Raw genomic sequence first — 14,390 nt, forward strand, 5'->3', positions numbered from 1 at the left:
CATTTGAGGGACTTGGTTTTAAAACTGAGCCCATCACTGTACCAGCCAGAGGCACTGAAACCAACTGAGAACTTTTCAGCAGGGAGGGGTGGGGTCTAAAAAACTGGAAAGGATTTTCTAGGTGTTGCTTATCTGTATTCATTCTCAGAGAGAAACCAGCCTGAGAAAGTTTGATTTATTGTGTACAGAGAGAGACTGAATTAGATAATACAGTTCTGTATCGATACTTGCATCATGTTAATTTTCGGCTTGAATATGAACTTCAGTATGTTTTGTTCTTCCCCTGAGGTTCCTCCTTTGCATGGACCATCATAGAGCAATTTTTAAGTGTTACTCAGACGAGGGGGGGATACTAGGCAGTCCTGGTGGTATGTCTTTTGGAGATCTACATAATGACAAAAAATAAACAGAGATTAGGGGCCTGGATAGGGAGCCCATCAAAGGGCCCCTTCAGCTTTGATCTTTCCAGAGGCTCTAAAAATAGAGCTAGTATGTCCTCCATTGTAATGGGAAACGGCTGATGTATCTCAAAACCACAGTGATGACATCTCATTTTTTTTTAATTGTTTTAACGTTTATTTATTATTGAGAGACAGAGACAGAGCATGAGCAGGGGAGGGGCAGAGAGAGGAGGAGACACAGAATCTGAATCAGGCTCCAGGCTCCGAGCTGTCAGCGGAGCCCAACGCGGGGCTCAAACTCACAAACTGCAAGATCATGACCTGAGCCAAAGTCGGACACTTAACCGACTGAGCCACCCAGGTGCCACACATCTCATTTTTTAATAGGTCTAGATATAGTCTAAGTTAGCTGTGCCTGTATACCGTGTGTTATAGCTAATTTTCTTTTGTATGCCTCTAAGCCTTCTGATGCTCAGTGATATAACCTGGGTTTTTAAAACCCAAGCTTATTGACAAGGCTTTCATGTTCAAGCGTTATGCAAAATAGAGTTGGGATCATTAATCCCAAACTCTGGCCTCTCAGTTCTAATTCAGGACTTCTTTGCCACGTAGCCTACATTTGGCAGTATGGAAGGGATTGAATTCTAGGGAAATTCCCTCCACTCTGAGTTGATAAGGTTTAAAAAACAAAAACAAAAACAAAAACTTTGGGGCACCTGGGTGGCTCAGTCGGTTAAGGGTTCAACTTCAGCTCAGGTCATAATCTCAAGGTTTGTGGGTTTGAGCCCCACATTGGGCTCTGTGCTGCAGCTTGGAGCCTGGAGCCTGCTTCAGATTCTGTGTCTCCTTCTCTCTCTGCCCCTTCCCCACTCACACTTTGTCTTTGTCCCTCTCTCAAAAATAAATAAAAAAATAACAAAAGTAAAAATAAAAAAACGTTACTTGGGTCATATCCTATGAGAAGCACAATCCTAACCAGGTTCTCTAACAGCTTAACTCAGATTTGAGAATGTTGATAAATTTGGTTAATTTTTGTTGCTTAAACATTTAGAGCAGTTTTTTTGTTCAAAAAGTAAACTGGGGTACCTGGGTGGCTCAGTCAGTCAAGTGTCTAACTTTGGCTCAGGTCATGATCTCACGGCTCACGAGTTCGAGCCCCGCATCGGGTTCTTTGCTGACAGCTCAGAGCCTGGAGCCTGCTTCGGATTCTGTTTCTCCCTTACTCTGTGCCCCTCCCATGCTCATGCTCTGTCTCTCTCTCAAGAATGAATAAACAGTAAAAAAAAATTCAAAAAATAGAGGCGCCTGGGTGGCTCAGCTGGTTAAGCACCCGGCTCGTGATTTCAGCCCAGGTCATGATCTCATGGTTCATGAGTTCAAGCCCTGTATTGGACTCTGCACTGACAGCACTGGAGCCTGCTTGGGATTCTCTCTCTGTCTCTCTCTGTCTCTCTCTGTCTCTCTCTCTCTCTCTCTTTCCCTCCCCTGCTTGTGCACAAGTGCTCTTTCTCTCTCTCTCTCAAAATAAATAAATATGAAAAAAATAAAAAATTTTAAAAAAATTAAATTATGAACCATAATTTAAAAAAGAATAAAAAATGAAGTAAACTAAGCAGTGTTATTATTATGCATCCCAAGTGTCCGTGTTGGGATTTAAAGCTTACCACTTGGTCACTAGTTACTCATAAGTTAATTTTTTTTGTCATCTCTTTGAGATATCTTCTATCTGTTCAAGTCAAGGCCTCAAGGATGTCTACATGCACTTCTGTCTTCAGAAATGCAAGTTTAAGATTATATGCTTTATAGTGAGCACATTTTGTTTTCTTTGAATGGCTCAGTTAATTGGTCTCAAAATAACTTGGCAGTATTAATTTTCATACTGAAGTCATTTGGCACAGGTGCCCAAAGATTTTCTGTGGCTTTATGCAGATTAGACTAGTCAATGAAATAAAGATAATTGGGTTTTCTAAGTGAAATGCAAGCACTCCGATTCCTTCTTGTTGACTTTCTTAATTGAGTTAGTCCTGGAGATACTGTTTGTGAAGAATCACAAGCATACCAGCTAACCAAGGTCCCTTATTTTCTTTGAGAAAGAATCGCTTTGCATTTTTCTTTCACACTTATTGTAAGCATTACATTAAATACAGGTATCACTTTTTTGTTAGCAAACTTAATTCTTCTTGGTGGTCATTCTGAGAGTCCTGCTTTACATAAACATGTTGGACGATTTAATACAAACTGCCTTGGATTTTAACAGCTGTGCTATTCCCATAGCGATCACTTTTCATGTGGTCTGGGTATTAAATTTCTTTTGTGCTGAAAAGGTTGCTTCACTGGTGCACGTATTTCCTTACAGTAGAAACACGGCCTTTACTTACTTGGCGAACTTCTTTATTCGCTTAGGAGAATGTCATTCTCTATTATCTGCAAACCCAACATTAATACTTTGAAATGACAAATCCAATTACAGTTTCATCTCTGTGCATGTGAATTTTTCTTAATGCATACTTAGCATAATATTTTTATACTGAGTCATATCATAGTTGTTATTGTTTCAGAAAGATTCTTTGGGGCTAAAAATGACTTTTTAAAAATTCTCCTTTGATATCCATGAAGTAATTTTTTCCTGTGGTAGTTTTTGATATTTTTGCTTCCCCCCTCCCCCTCCAGGACCAAGGCCTCACTTGTGTCTTAATTTAATACAAATGCAGGCAGAAAGATGGGGGAGATAGAATAAGCTCTCAGTGCCGAGTAATAATGCTCTGTTGATTACCGTGTTTATATACATGTATAGACCTTTTATAAGGCCTGAGGTGGGGAAAAATATACTTCTCTGTGACTGGGAAGGCTGAATCATCTACACATAAATCATTTCTTATCTTGTTTGGTTTTAACTTGGCACTGTTCAAACTTACAGAAAAATTACTGAAGAATCTGGAGGAAGAGGGTAGTGAAAAGGCTCTTTCGTTCCAATTTCCGTATATCATAAGACTTTCTAAAATGACAATGTCTGTCACTGGAATTTCAAAAAATCGTATTTGAAGCTATACAAGTTGTTTTTAGTTCTCAAAAGGAATTTAGAACCGAGTCAAGTTTTGTAGATTGCTACCAGAGGGAAAAATAGAATTTTAAAACCAATGTTCTTAAAAGAATTTCTCATGATACATTGAATTAGTTATTATGAACTTTCACCTAAATATTTTGGGGGGAAGCTTTCTATTTTGATATAATTTTACACTTACAGAAAAGTTGGAAGAATAGTGCAGGGAACCTCCTTATATTATACCCAGATTGACCAATTGTTTCTATTTTGCCCCATTCATGTATGTGCCCACTATCCTCCCTCCCTCCTCTCTTCTTCCTCCCCACCTTTCTCTTTTTCTTGAAAATTTGAGAGTAAGTTGGAGACCTTGTGGTTCTTTCCAACTAAACACTGTACTTCAGTGTGAATTTTCCTAAGAAAAAGGAGTTTCAGGCAGTTTAATGTTGCCACAATACTAATCTAATCCAGTCTGTATTTCAAATGTTATTTGTACCAGAAATGTTCTTTATTGTTTTTTTCTCCCAGTCCAATTCAGGATCTAATTCAGGATCGAGCATGAATTTAGTTATCATATCAATCTGGAAAAGTTCCTTAGCCTTTCTTTGTTTTTCTTAACCTCAATATTTTGATATTTTTGCCAGTTATTTTGTAGCATTTCTCTCATTTTGGGTTTGTCTGATGTTTCCCTATGATTAGAGTCAGGTTATGAATTTTTGGTAGAGGTACCAAAGATGTGATGATATATCTTTGTGTCAGGAGGCACATAATGTATTTTATCTCCTTTGGTGATGCTAATTTTCCCCTTCCTATATTTGTAACTACCTTCCCCAATGGTGAGAAACCTGGCTGTCATTATCCTGGATGTATTTACTCACTTCTCAAGTCTGGAATACATAGAAAGTAGTTGTTTCGTTTTTTTTTTTTTTTAATGTGTTTATGTTTATTTATTCTGAGAGAGAGCAGGGGAGGTGGGGGGGGGGGGGGGAAGAGAGAGAGAAAGAGAGAGAAGAACCCAAGCAGGCTTCTCACTGTCAGCACTGAGCCCGATGTGTGGCTTGATCCCACAAACTTTGAGATCATGACCTGAGCTGAAATCAAGAGTCAGACACTCAACCAACTGAGCCACCCAGACGCCCCCATGGAAAGGGAGTTCAAAACTGCTAGCCCATATTACTGCAGAAAATAAACCTACTAATTAGAGTTCGATTTTTGTGCATGGTTCTTATTTCCTAGGTAGAATTTATATACAGTGGAATGCATGAATCTTAAGAGAGAACACTTCTTTATGTTTTGACAAATGTACACATGTATGTAACCCACGTTTCAATCAAGATATAGACTGTTTTCCTTCAGCTCAGAAAGTCCCCTTGTCCTACTTTCCGGTCTGTCTAGAGGAAGGGGGACAGTATGTTGAATATTATGACCATTTTCTTTGCCTATAAGGAGAAAGCTGAGCACCTTCTGGTGTTTTATGCAACCATAAGCCCAGTTCCTGGGACCCAGAAGTTGACTAGAGACTTGTCGTGGATCAGTAGTCCAGAGCAGGGCTGTGCCTGCGGCAACTGCATGTGGATATTCTTGTGGTTATTGCACAGTCTGCCACCCATAATCTTTGTGATGCTGCAGGAATCGCCTTTTAGGAAGAAGCAGGCCCCATTCTTTGTTTTCATACCATCTGGGACTTGCCCACTGCACAGATGTAGCAAGATGTGCCCAGAAACCTGATCTTGGGATTTTAATTAGCAATTAGCAACCCTAATAATACCTTTGGTGTTTACTCTGCCACAGGCTCTTCTGTTGATGGGTTATGATTAAACTTCCCAAAGTGATTGCTGTTAACCTTTTGTGTGCATCTGTGTTCTGTGTCTTGAGGAACGATAGGGGTGTAGGAATAATACATGTTAGCTGGTATCCTCATAGAATAAATTATATGTTTTTGTTTGTTTGTTTGTTTTTGCCTTTATCCTAGCCAACCATTCGATTTTTTTTTTGTATTACGTAATCCTAACTTTCTTCTATCATATTTCCTTATTACTTAAAAAGCATGAGATAACAGTATTCAGCTTAGCTACTTAAGCTTTGTATAAGAAAAAAACTGTCCCTGAGCAATCTGGTGCCTGAGATTCTACAAATGCACCCTTTAGAGGATAGAAAGACAAGTCATAGGGGTGCCTGGGTGGCTCAGTTGGTTAAGCAACTGACTTTGGCTCAGGTCATGATCTCAGGTCTGTGAGTTCAAGCCCCGCGTTGAGCTCTGTGCTGACACCTTAGAGCCTGGAGCCTACTTTAGATTCTGTGTCTCCCCCTCTCTCTACCCTTCCCCTGCTCATGCTCTGTGTCTCTCTGTCTCTCAATAATAAATAAATGTTAAAGAAAAAAATTTAAAAAAAAAGACAAGTCATAGATATGCAAAGAGAGGTTAAAGTTTTGCTGTATGGCTGTTAGCTGGTATTCATTTTATTCAACTGCCATTTGAGTCCCTGCAGTGGACAAAGATGATAAAAATAGCCACTGCCTTTAAGGAATGCTATCTAGAGGATGAGACTGACCTATAAACCAGCAGTGATATATAAACCATATCATGATATGCTCTGCAGTCAAGGTACATCCTCTTGTGGTGGTGTCATATTCCTACTCATTTTTCAAACAGGAGAGAACGGGGTGGTCTTGCAGAAAGTGACTTCTGAGTTGATGTTAAAGGATGAGTGGGAATTTCTAGAAACATGTGGGAGATAGAACAAGATGAAGGCATTGTAGACAGGGGGGATTGCATGAATAATAGTCACAAGAAAGAAAACATGGCACATTTATGAAGCTGTTCAGTATAGCAGTTGTGACAGAGTACTGGACACCCAGGTCCGTACAGACTGTCCTGTTTGTGAGTGCTATTTCAATTTCAGCTCTTCTTGAGTTGGAATCTGGTGGACTTGGTCTAGCATTTGAAGCTGCCATTTTGAATTTTACAATTCCATTTAAAATGGTTTCTCATCTAGCACCAATCATAGGGAGTTTCCTAGCCTAAGGAGTCCAGCAGCTGCAACAGGGTGGTGTAGAGGCCAGGAAGTCATTCAGGGGATTTCCAGGGTCTTGGCTCTGAGTCCCTTGCTGGCTGCCTGAGTGACCACAAGCAAGGTGCTCCCTGCTCTGTCCACCTCCTTTACTTCTTTTGTTAAATGAGTCAGTCAGATGAGAAAAGCTTTGGCTCTCTATTGACACTCAAAGTTAGTAGCTCTTATATTTTCCTTTCTTAATTTTATTCTTTATTCCACAGCAATCTATTTTAATTATAGAAAAATCAGAAAATATATTTAAGGTTAAAGAGGATAATCAACCATATTCCAGCCACTCAGACCACAGTTAGCCATTGATCTCTGCCCTTCTTGACTTAAGAAAGACAATTGCTATGTATAGAGGTATGTATAGATAATTTTTCTCTCTGAACATTCCTATTGTATGTCTGAAATTAGCTTTCGAGAGAGGGATTTATGGTGCTTCATCAAGGATACTCCCTGCTTCTCTGATTTGATAGGGTTTTAAATCTCAGTCATTTATAAGGACTGGCCAGAGCCCAGTCGGAAGAGCTCTCCAAAGTTTGTGCCAGGAATTTTTGCATACAGCTTCTCAGTGGCAAATATTACTCAAAACTGGGCTGCAGCCAGCTTTTCCTTCTCCTGTCCAAAAGGGACATAAATCTCTGATTTGGAAAATGATGAGTAACCCCCAGGTTCCCTTTCCCTATCTCATTTACCCAGTGAGGCCTCCAGTCTTCTGTTGTAATGTGTGATGGATTCCATGTGCATGGTCGTGTTGTATAAGCTGTATCCCACATCTTGTGCTTAGCAACTAGTGTTTCCCAGTCTCCAGAGCTGCTTGGTTCCCTAATGGAGGCAGAATATCCAGCCAGAAGCAGTATGGAGTATGTAACTGCAAGCTCTAACCTTGGAGCTCTTGGCTCTTCACCTCCTTGAAAAACCTTGGACATTTCTCCCTTTGCTTCAATTTCCTCATCCATAGAGTGGGGAAAATATTTTCTGTTTCCCAGGGAAATTGCAATGGCTGACGTGTATCCAGTTCCCTGTGACCAAGTACCAAGGCCTTTGCCCACTCCTGGGACTGGTGTTGACATCAGAAATGAGAAAACAAAGACCCCTGTGATTGAAATAGGTCACCCGGGGTGTGTGGAACCCTCTCTGGGCTCACTGTACAAGCAGGTACAATGAGAGTCCTGACTGAAGGTCAAGGCTGCCCTGGCTTTGAGAAGCTGAGAAACCTTCCATCATGACTCATGACAAGTACTGCCAAAACCTTCTCCTCGAGTCCAGAGAACTGCGCCTTGCTTGCTACCTCTGACCAGTGGTCTTCTGAGACGTCCTAATCGGTAGTTAAAGCTTGTACTGCTTACCCCTCTCCCTGTCACCTGAGGTCACAAAGGCATGCCTAGTTTGCTTGAACACATTTTTTTCTTACAGGATCCTTTTATGATCCAGACCAGAAAGTTTAGTACTGTGTTCTTACATGGTTCCACTGGCTGCCCGGCCCAAGCATAATCTTCAGATTGTTGAAAATCTGGGTTCCTATTAGTTTGGAATTAATCTCACTCACTTTTAGGCTCTTTTCCCCTCCCCCACCCTAAGCCCATCTCTTGACAGAGTGGTTCTTAACATTGAGTCCTGGACCTTGTGCAGAGTGACCAGAGCAGTAGACCCTGCTTCTCTGGGGAAAAAAATAAAAATTAAAATTAAAAAAAATGCAAAGCCACACACAGTTTTACAGACAATTTCAGTGACTCCATGAAGTCCCAGAAACATGCCTGTGGATCCTAGGAAAGCACCCTTGTACTATGAGTTTTTCTTTGCTGCCATTCCCAAGCTGTCCTGGGTGAGACACTGGGGAATGAATGTTGCAAGTAGCCCCACCATGACCTCTTGTATGGCTTTGGAAAGTTGCCATCTCTCTCTGGGGACTCATTTTCCTCAGCTGTAGTAAAGGGAGATTCAGGAGCGCATTTACCACTGGATTTTGTTTTATGACTCTGAGATTGTGCAGTCTCTTGATCACCATTTCTTCAGGCCCAACTATGTTTAGGACAGGGAAGATACTGACCCTGCTCAGAGCTCTGAGAGTTCTCGCATCTCTGGTGGTGCACCGATTTGACTCCTGATGGACAAAGAGCCCCAACTATCATCTGTTCATATTCCTTCCTTTTTCATATAAAGATATATGTGTATTTTATAATTTATATTTATGTTCATACTTCATACATTCATTTATATTCATAAAATATTTATATATGATATTCATGAGACATCTTCCCTTCTCTCTCCACCCTCAGTAGCTTTGGAAGTAAGGGGGGGGCAGGGCGGATCATGGTAGTTACTGCTGGGTTTTTGAAATAAGGGAGCCATCAACTTGGGGAGCTTTTTATGGATGTATGTGCTTGTACATGGACAAGTTGTATACAACATATAACTAACTGTTTACACTGAATACTAAAAACACCCAGATATATCTTTATGTGAGTTTATTTTAATGACTCTTGGCATAATAGTTCACATGAGCAGACATTAAAGCTCCTAATTCATGATACATTTTTGAAGGACACAGAGGTGAATAAAAGCCTCTGAAGTTTCTGATGATGTCCTTCTGAACAAGATAGTAAACTTACATTACATGATTCAATATAACTTCCTATACTTGAATTATATAAACATCTTTACTCAAGAAATGTTCCTACCTTGGAAGGGGTAACTCGTTTTTAGTAAATGGTAGGAAATGATCAGGTAGATGTTTTGAATGGCAGAAAAAAGTAACGATTCAGTAGGTGAACAAATGAACAGCAGAACCAGAGAAGGAAGAAAGAAGATAGCTCTGCCCTGCAGGAACTCAGTCAGACAAGTGGCTAGGGCTCAGCAGCAGGATGCCCTTTGCCTGTTAGCGCCAAGGTGTGATTTATCCTTATGCCATAAATGCCATAAGTGGTGCTATCACTGAATGTTACGTTTCAGTGTTCTGAATATTTATTCAGCTGATCTTCTTTTTCAGCTTTTACTGTCTCCTTTGCTTTAGTTGATGCTTTCGCTGATTTGTTATTGGATTGGAAGATCATTTTTAGAGGATATTAAAACAAGGGGCCTTTGGGATTCATCAAAGATGACCTAACATTTTATTAAAGGACACATTTTGGCAATGAGTTCTTTGAAGGGTTTTGCTTGCTCTCCTGCAGGATTTTTAAGAGTCTCCATTTTATTTTTTCTAAAAAGCCTTCCAATACCCTGTCCAGGTATTTCTAAAAGTACTTAAACCACCATAGCCTTTTTTGCCATAGAAGATGTGGAAAGAACTGTTTGAGAACATCCTATTCTTAAAGCTGCTGTCATTATAACTTATAAAATATTTTATGTGATGATAAATTCTGGAGTGTCTGGCCCTCCCTAGTTTTTTTGTTTGTTTTTTGTTTTGGGGTGTGTGTGTGTGTGTGTGTTTAAGTAAACTCTGTACTGCACATGGGGCTCAAACTTATGACCCTGAGATCAAGAGTTGTGTGCTCTGCGAGCTGAGCCAGCCAGGTGCCCCTGGCCTTCCCTAGTTTTAAATAAGTTTTTATCATAGAAATTAAAGTTTTTTTCTTTAAGTTTTTTTTTTAATGTTTGTTTATTACTGAGAGAGAGAGACAGAGAGAGAGACAGAGTACAAGCAGGAGAAGGGCAGAGAGAGAGGGAAACACAGAATCCGAAGCAGGCTCCAGGCTCTGAGCTGTCAGCACAGAGCCCGACGCGGGGCTCGAACCCACGAACCATGAGATCATGACCTGAGCCGAAGTTGAACATTTAACCAACTGAGCCACCCAGGTGCCCCAAAGTTTTTTTTTTCTTCACAAGGAAGAAAAGACTGCATGCTTCTCTTTTCTAGAATTTCTAGTGGCTGATTAAAGTGCACACCAAAGTTTGACATCTTGACTTCATAGCCATCCGACTAAAATGGGAAAATTTTAGTGATCCTTTCGTCTGTGATCCTGAAACGGCTGCAAGTGTGCCAAATGTAAGCACTCAGTGTGAGAATAGATGTAGCGAGTTTTTGCAAATCAGAGGAACTGTGTACTTGCATGTGTGTGTATCCAGCAGGGTCTTGAGGAATGGCAGTATATGTGGGATAACTGACCCGCCTCCCATGAGGACTGTTCTGAATAGTCCCATTGCCTGTAGTCAGAACTTACCTGTCCTCATGACTCTAGACAGCCTTGGTGTCTTTGTAGTTGACTCTGGATTCCGTAGAGCATTTGGATACTTTAAAGACCTTTGTCAGCACTCCCACTTGGGATAGAAGTCCATGCAAAAGCATATATTTTCATGTTATTTATAAAGGTGGGAGAGGAAATTTGGGTTTCTCCCAGTTCTCAGTTGTACTTGACATTTCCCTTTTATATCCGCTCTCTCATGAAGGACCCTGAAGGGGGAAATGGTAACAAAAGTGGGAATTGAGGCAAGTTATTTATTGTTGTGTTAATACCTCTCACATATCCCAGACGTGGGACATGAGCCCAATATTGCTCTTTATGGGCCACTATCTAGATTTTCTGTTAGTTCAATTTGACCCGGCAGACTTGACTCCAATCATAATGCAAGCAGGCTTTAAAAAATAAACAAGTGCAAACCGATTTACCAGTAGAGTAACGTGTGTACCAAAGAAAACAAAAACATGCACGCGTCACTTGGCTCTACTGGAGGAGTAAGAGTTGTATTTCCTAACATCTGCCGTTTGTTGCCTAATCGCTTACTGTTTCCTATTATTGAGAATATTCCAGTAGGCACTTAATACCTGAAAAATGAGGCCTGTGACACCCTAGCACCCTCTGTGCAAAAGAACTGCAAGTCCCAAGAAGAGGGCCATCTCCCAGGGTCCCTGGGGGAGACGGTGTACTTGCCTCAGCTCTGCCGTGCAGGCTCAGGACATTTGACAAGTTCTTCTGGGGAAATTGCTTCAGATCTCACAATATTTTCCTCTTAATAGCCTCAGCAGTGGTGAGTTCTTGACCTTTGAGGGTGGGTTTGATTTTTTGGAAAGACTAGAAGTAATTTGAAGCTGCATGTTGTGAATCAAGGGAACAAGCAGTTTGCAAGAAAAACTTTAAAATTAGAAAGAAAAAAAAAAGCACTGCAACAGCTTCAGACAGTTTGTGGGGTCTGATTAAGCGAGCGCACCAGTTCAAGGGAGCTCGGAGCTGGCTGAGAGATAACAGGACTTTTTGATACGGTTTGTGCCATAGAAAAGGCACTGGCTTGGGCATCCAACTCTTGATTTCGGCTCAGTTCATGATGCCAGGGTTGTGGGATCAAACCCTGTGTCAGGCTCCTGGCTAAGCATAGAAGCTGCTCTCTCTCTCTCTGCCCCCTCCCCTGCTTGGATGCTCGCTTGCTCTCTAAAGATTTTTTAAAAACCCTTAAAGAAAGAAATGAGCACTGGCTTCAGAGACAATGCTACCCACTAACTGTGTCACCAATGACAAGTATCTCAGACTTTCTGTGCTTCACTTGGGTGGAAAAAAGTTAAGATACCTTTTTAGGGGCAGTGAAGATTAAACGAGAGCTTGTGTGCCACTGTCCTATATGATTGGTACTGTAAGTGTGTTTAATTGTTCGTTCTTTAAAGCAGAAATCAGGTGCAATTCCCATCTCCTTTCCTAAGTGGACTCACTTCATAATTATAGCCATAAAGTCTTTCTATCCTTAGAGGTTGAAAAGGGAAGGAAACCAAAAGGATGAGCATTTCTTTTGAAAGGGCATGGCCTCAAGAGGTGAGCAAATATTAATGTGTAGGTTATTACATTCTGTGTCTTTTTCTCTCCTTTTCACTTTTCTTTTCTAGTTGGCAGTTAACCTTAATCCAGCGTTTTCATTATTAACCAAAATGAAGCTGAGGTTTAATGTTCCCAGGAATGTGTGCTAGGGGAGGAGGCGAATCTTCATATTTGCCGAAGTTACTGGGCAGGTATCTGTGACCAGTGTCAGGCCCACAATTCCAGAGGAGCAGGTATGAACCTTAAGAAAGACATCTTGGCTATGTTCCCTCTGAATTCTGAATACCTGTGTGTTCTTAGAGGGCAGGGATGTAAGAGACTCAGGATGGTAGTTCTGTGACAGCACCAGGCCTTCTGCAGTCCATGCTCCTGCCCCTGTCCCACACTGCTCCTCAGAAGCCTTTCTCTAGCTTCAAGCATCTTGGCTTTCCTTGCCACGGCTCTGAGTGAGGTTGGAGGCCAGAGCAACACTCACAGGGAGGGCCAGCTGCCTTGGCTTCATCATGTTAACTGCTGCAGTGTTTCCCTCTTTTTGGGCACATGTTGTGGATGTCTTCCCAATGTCCTTTTCAAGCTTTCCAGGAAGTGGCTAGCAAGAAGGCTACCCAATCTATCAGGTCAAGAGTTCATTAAGCTAGGAGAAATGACATGGAAGTCCAGGATTTCCAGTGCTCTCAGTTCACTTACCTACCATGTTAAACATCTCTCTGACAGTGATGTGGCAAGACTAACACTCACAGAATCCTTATGTACTGTCCTTGGGGGAGTGTGAGGGGGAAGCTTCCATTTAAAAGTTTTAGCAGGGGTGCCTGGGTGACTCAGTCGGTTAAGCATCCGGCTCCTGGTTTTGGCTCAGGCCTGGTCTCACGGTTCGTGAGATCAAGCCCCATGTTGGGCCCACACTGACAGTGAGGGGACTGCTTGGAATTCTCTCCCCTGTCTCTTTGCCTCTCCCCTGCTCATGCGTTCTCTTGCTCTCTCTCTTTTGAATAAACTTAATTTTCTTTTAATTTTTAATGCTTATTTTTGAGAGCGAGACAGAGACAGAGCATGAGCAGGGGAGGGTCAGAGAGAGAGGGAGACACAGAGTCTAAAGCAGGCTTCAGGCTCTGAGCCATCAACACAGAGCCTGATGTGGGGCTCGAACTCGAACTGTAAGATTGTGACCTGAGCCAAAGACGGATGCTTAACCTATTGAGCCACTCAGGCACCCCATTGAATAAATAAACCAAAAGAAAGAAAGAAAAAGAAAGAAAGAAAGAAAGAAAGAAAGAAAGAAAGAAAGGGAGGGAGGGAAAGAAAGACAGGAGGGAGAGAGGGAGAAAGGAAGGAAGAAAGAAAGAAAGAAAGAAAGGAGGGAGGGAGAGAGAGAGAGAGAGAGAGAGAGAGAGAGAAAGAAAGAAAGAAAGAAAGTAAGTAAGTTAGTTTAGCAGTTTTAGGACTGGTTGGTTAAGCTCCATGGTGAACCATTTGGTTATCCTTGGGGGACTTGTCCTTTTAAAGGAGAATCCCGACACCCAGAAGAATGTATCATTTTCCTACTGTGATATCAGGAACATTGTGGGCACTAGGGCAACTTCTATGTGCCCTCCAGCACAGGTGCATGGCATGGGGATGAGAGTTTCAAAGTTTTTCCTCAAGAAATTGTTTATGACTGGGGCGCCTGGGTGGCTCAGTCAGTTAAGCACGATCTCATCGTTCGAGAGTTCGAGCCCCACGTCTGGTTCTGTGCTGACAGCTCGGAGCCTGGAGCCTGCTTCGGATTCTGTGTCTCCCTCTCTCTCTGCCCCTTCCCCGCTCATGCTCTGTCTGTCTCTTTCTCTCAAAAATAAACATTAAATGCTTTTTAAAAATTGTTTATGACAAACATAGTTCACTAGGCTTTTTGGTTAATTTTCGGCTTAAATATTTTTTAAAACATTTGGAAGGTACGGACATGCAGCTGCTAAGAATCCAAGACAGGACTGTTTTTGAAAATACAAATGCTTCTGTTTTGCATTTACTTAAGGAAGTTGCCTCCCATCTATTCCTGTGAATACAGATACTGTTTAAATGATACCATTTTGAGTAAAATACAGTGTCCAGGTGGTTTGGGGGAAATCAGTGGGAAAAAGTTAAAAACAAAACAAAACAAAGAAACCTACAACACTTG

General features: G+C 41.4%; 1 protein-coding gene and 1 long non-coding RNA gene across 5 annotated transcripts in view; one reads left to right on the forward strand and one right to left on the reverse strand.

Moving 5' to 3' along the window:
• ATG7 (autophagy related 7) overlaps positions 1-14,390 on the forward strand; it is a 342,261-nt gene that overhangs the window by 173,466 nt on the left and 154,405 nt on the right. The gene's annotated exons all lie outside the window — the stretch shown is intronic.
• Positions 153-3,458, reverse strand: LOC132678848 (uncharacterized). The gene is made up of 2 exons (XR_009609844.1): positions 3,317-3,458; positions 153-385 (listed from the first exon to the last, which is right to left on the reverse strand). It is a non-coding gene; the product is annotated as an uncharacterized LOC132678848 (long non-coding RNA).

Source organism: Panthera onca, chromosome A2, assembly GCF_046562875.1.
Source record: "Panthera onca isolate mPanOnc1 chromosome A2, mPanOnc1 haplotype 2, whole genome shotgun sequence".
Taxonomy (NCBI): domain Eukaryota; kingdom Metazoa; phylum Chordata; class Mammalia; order Carnivora; family Felidae; genus Panthera; species Panthera onca.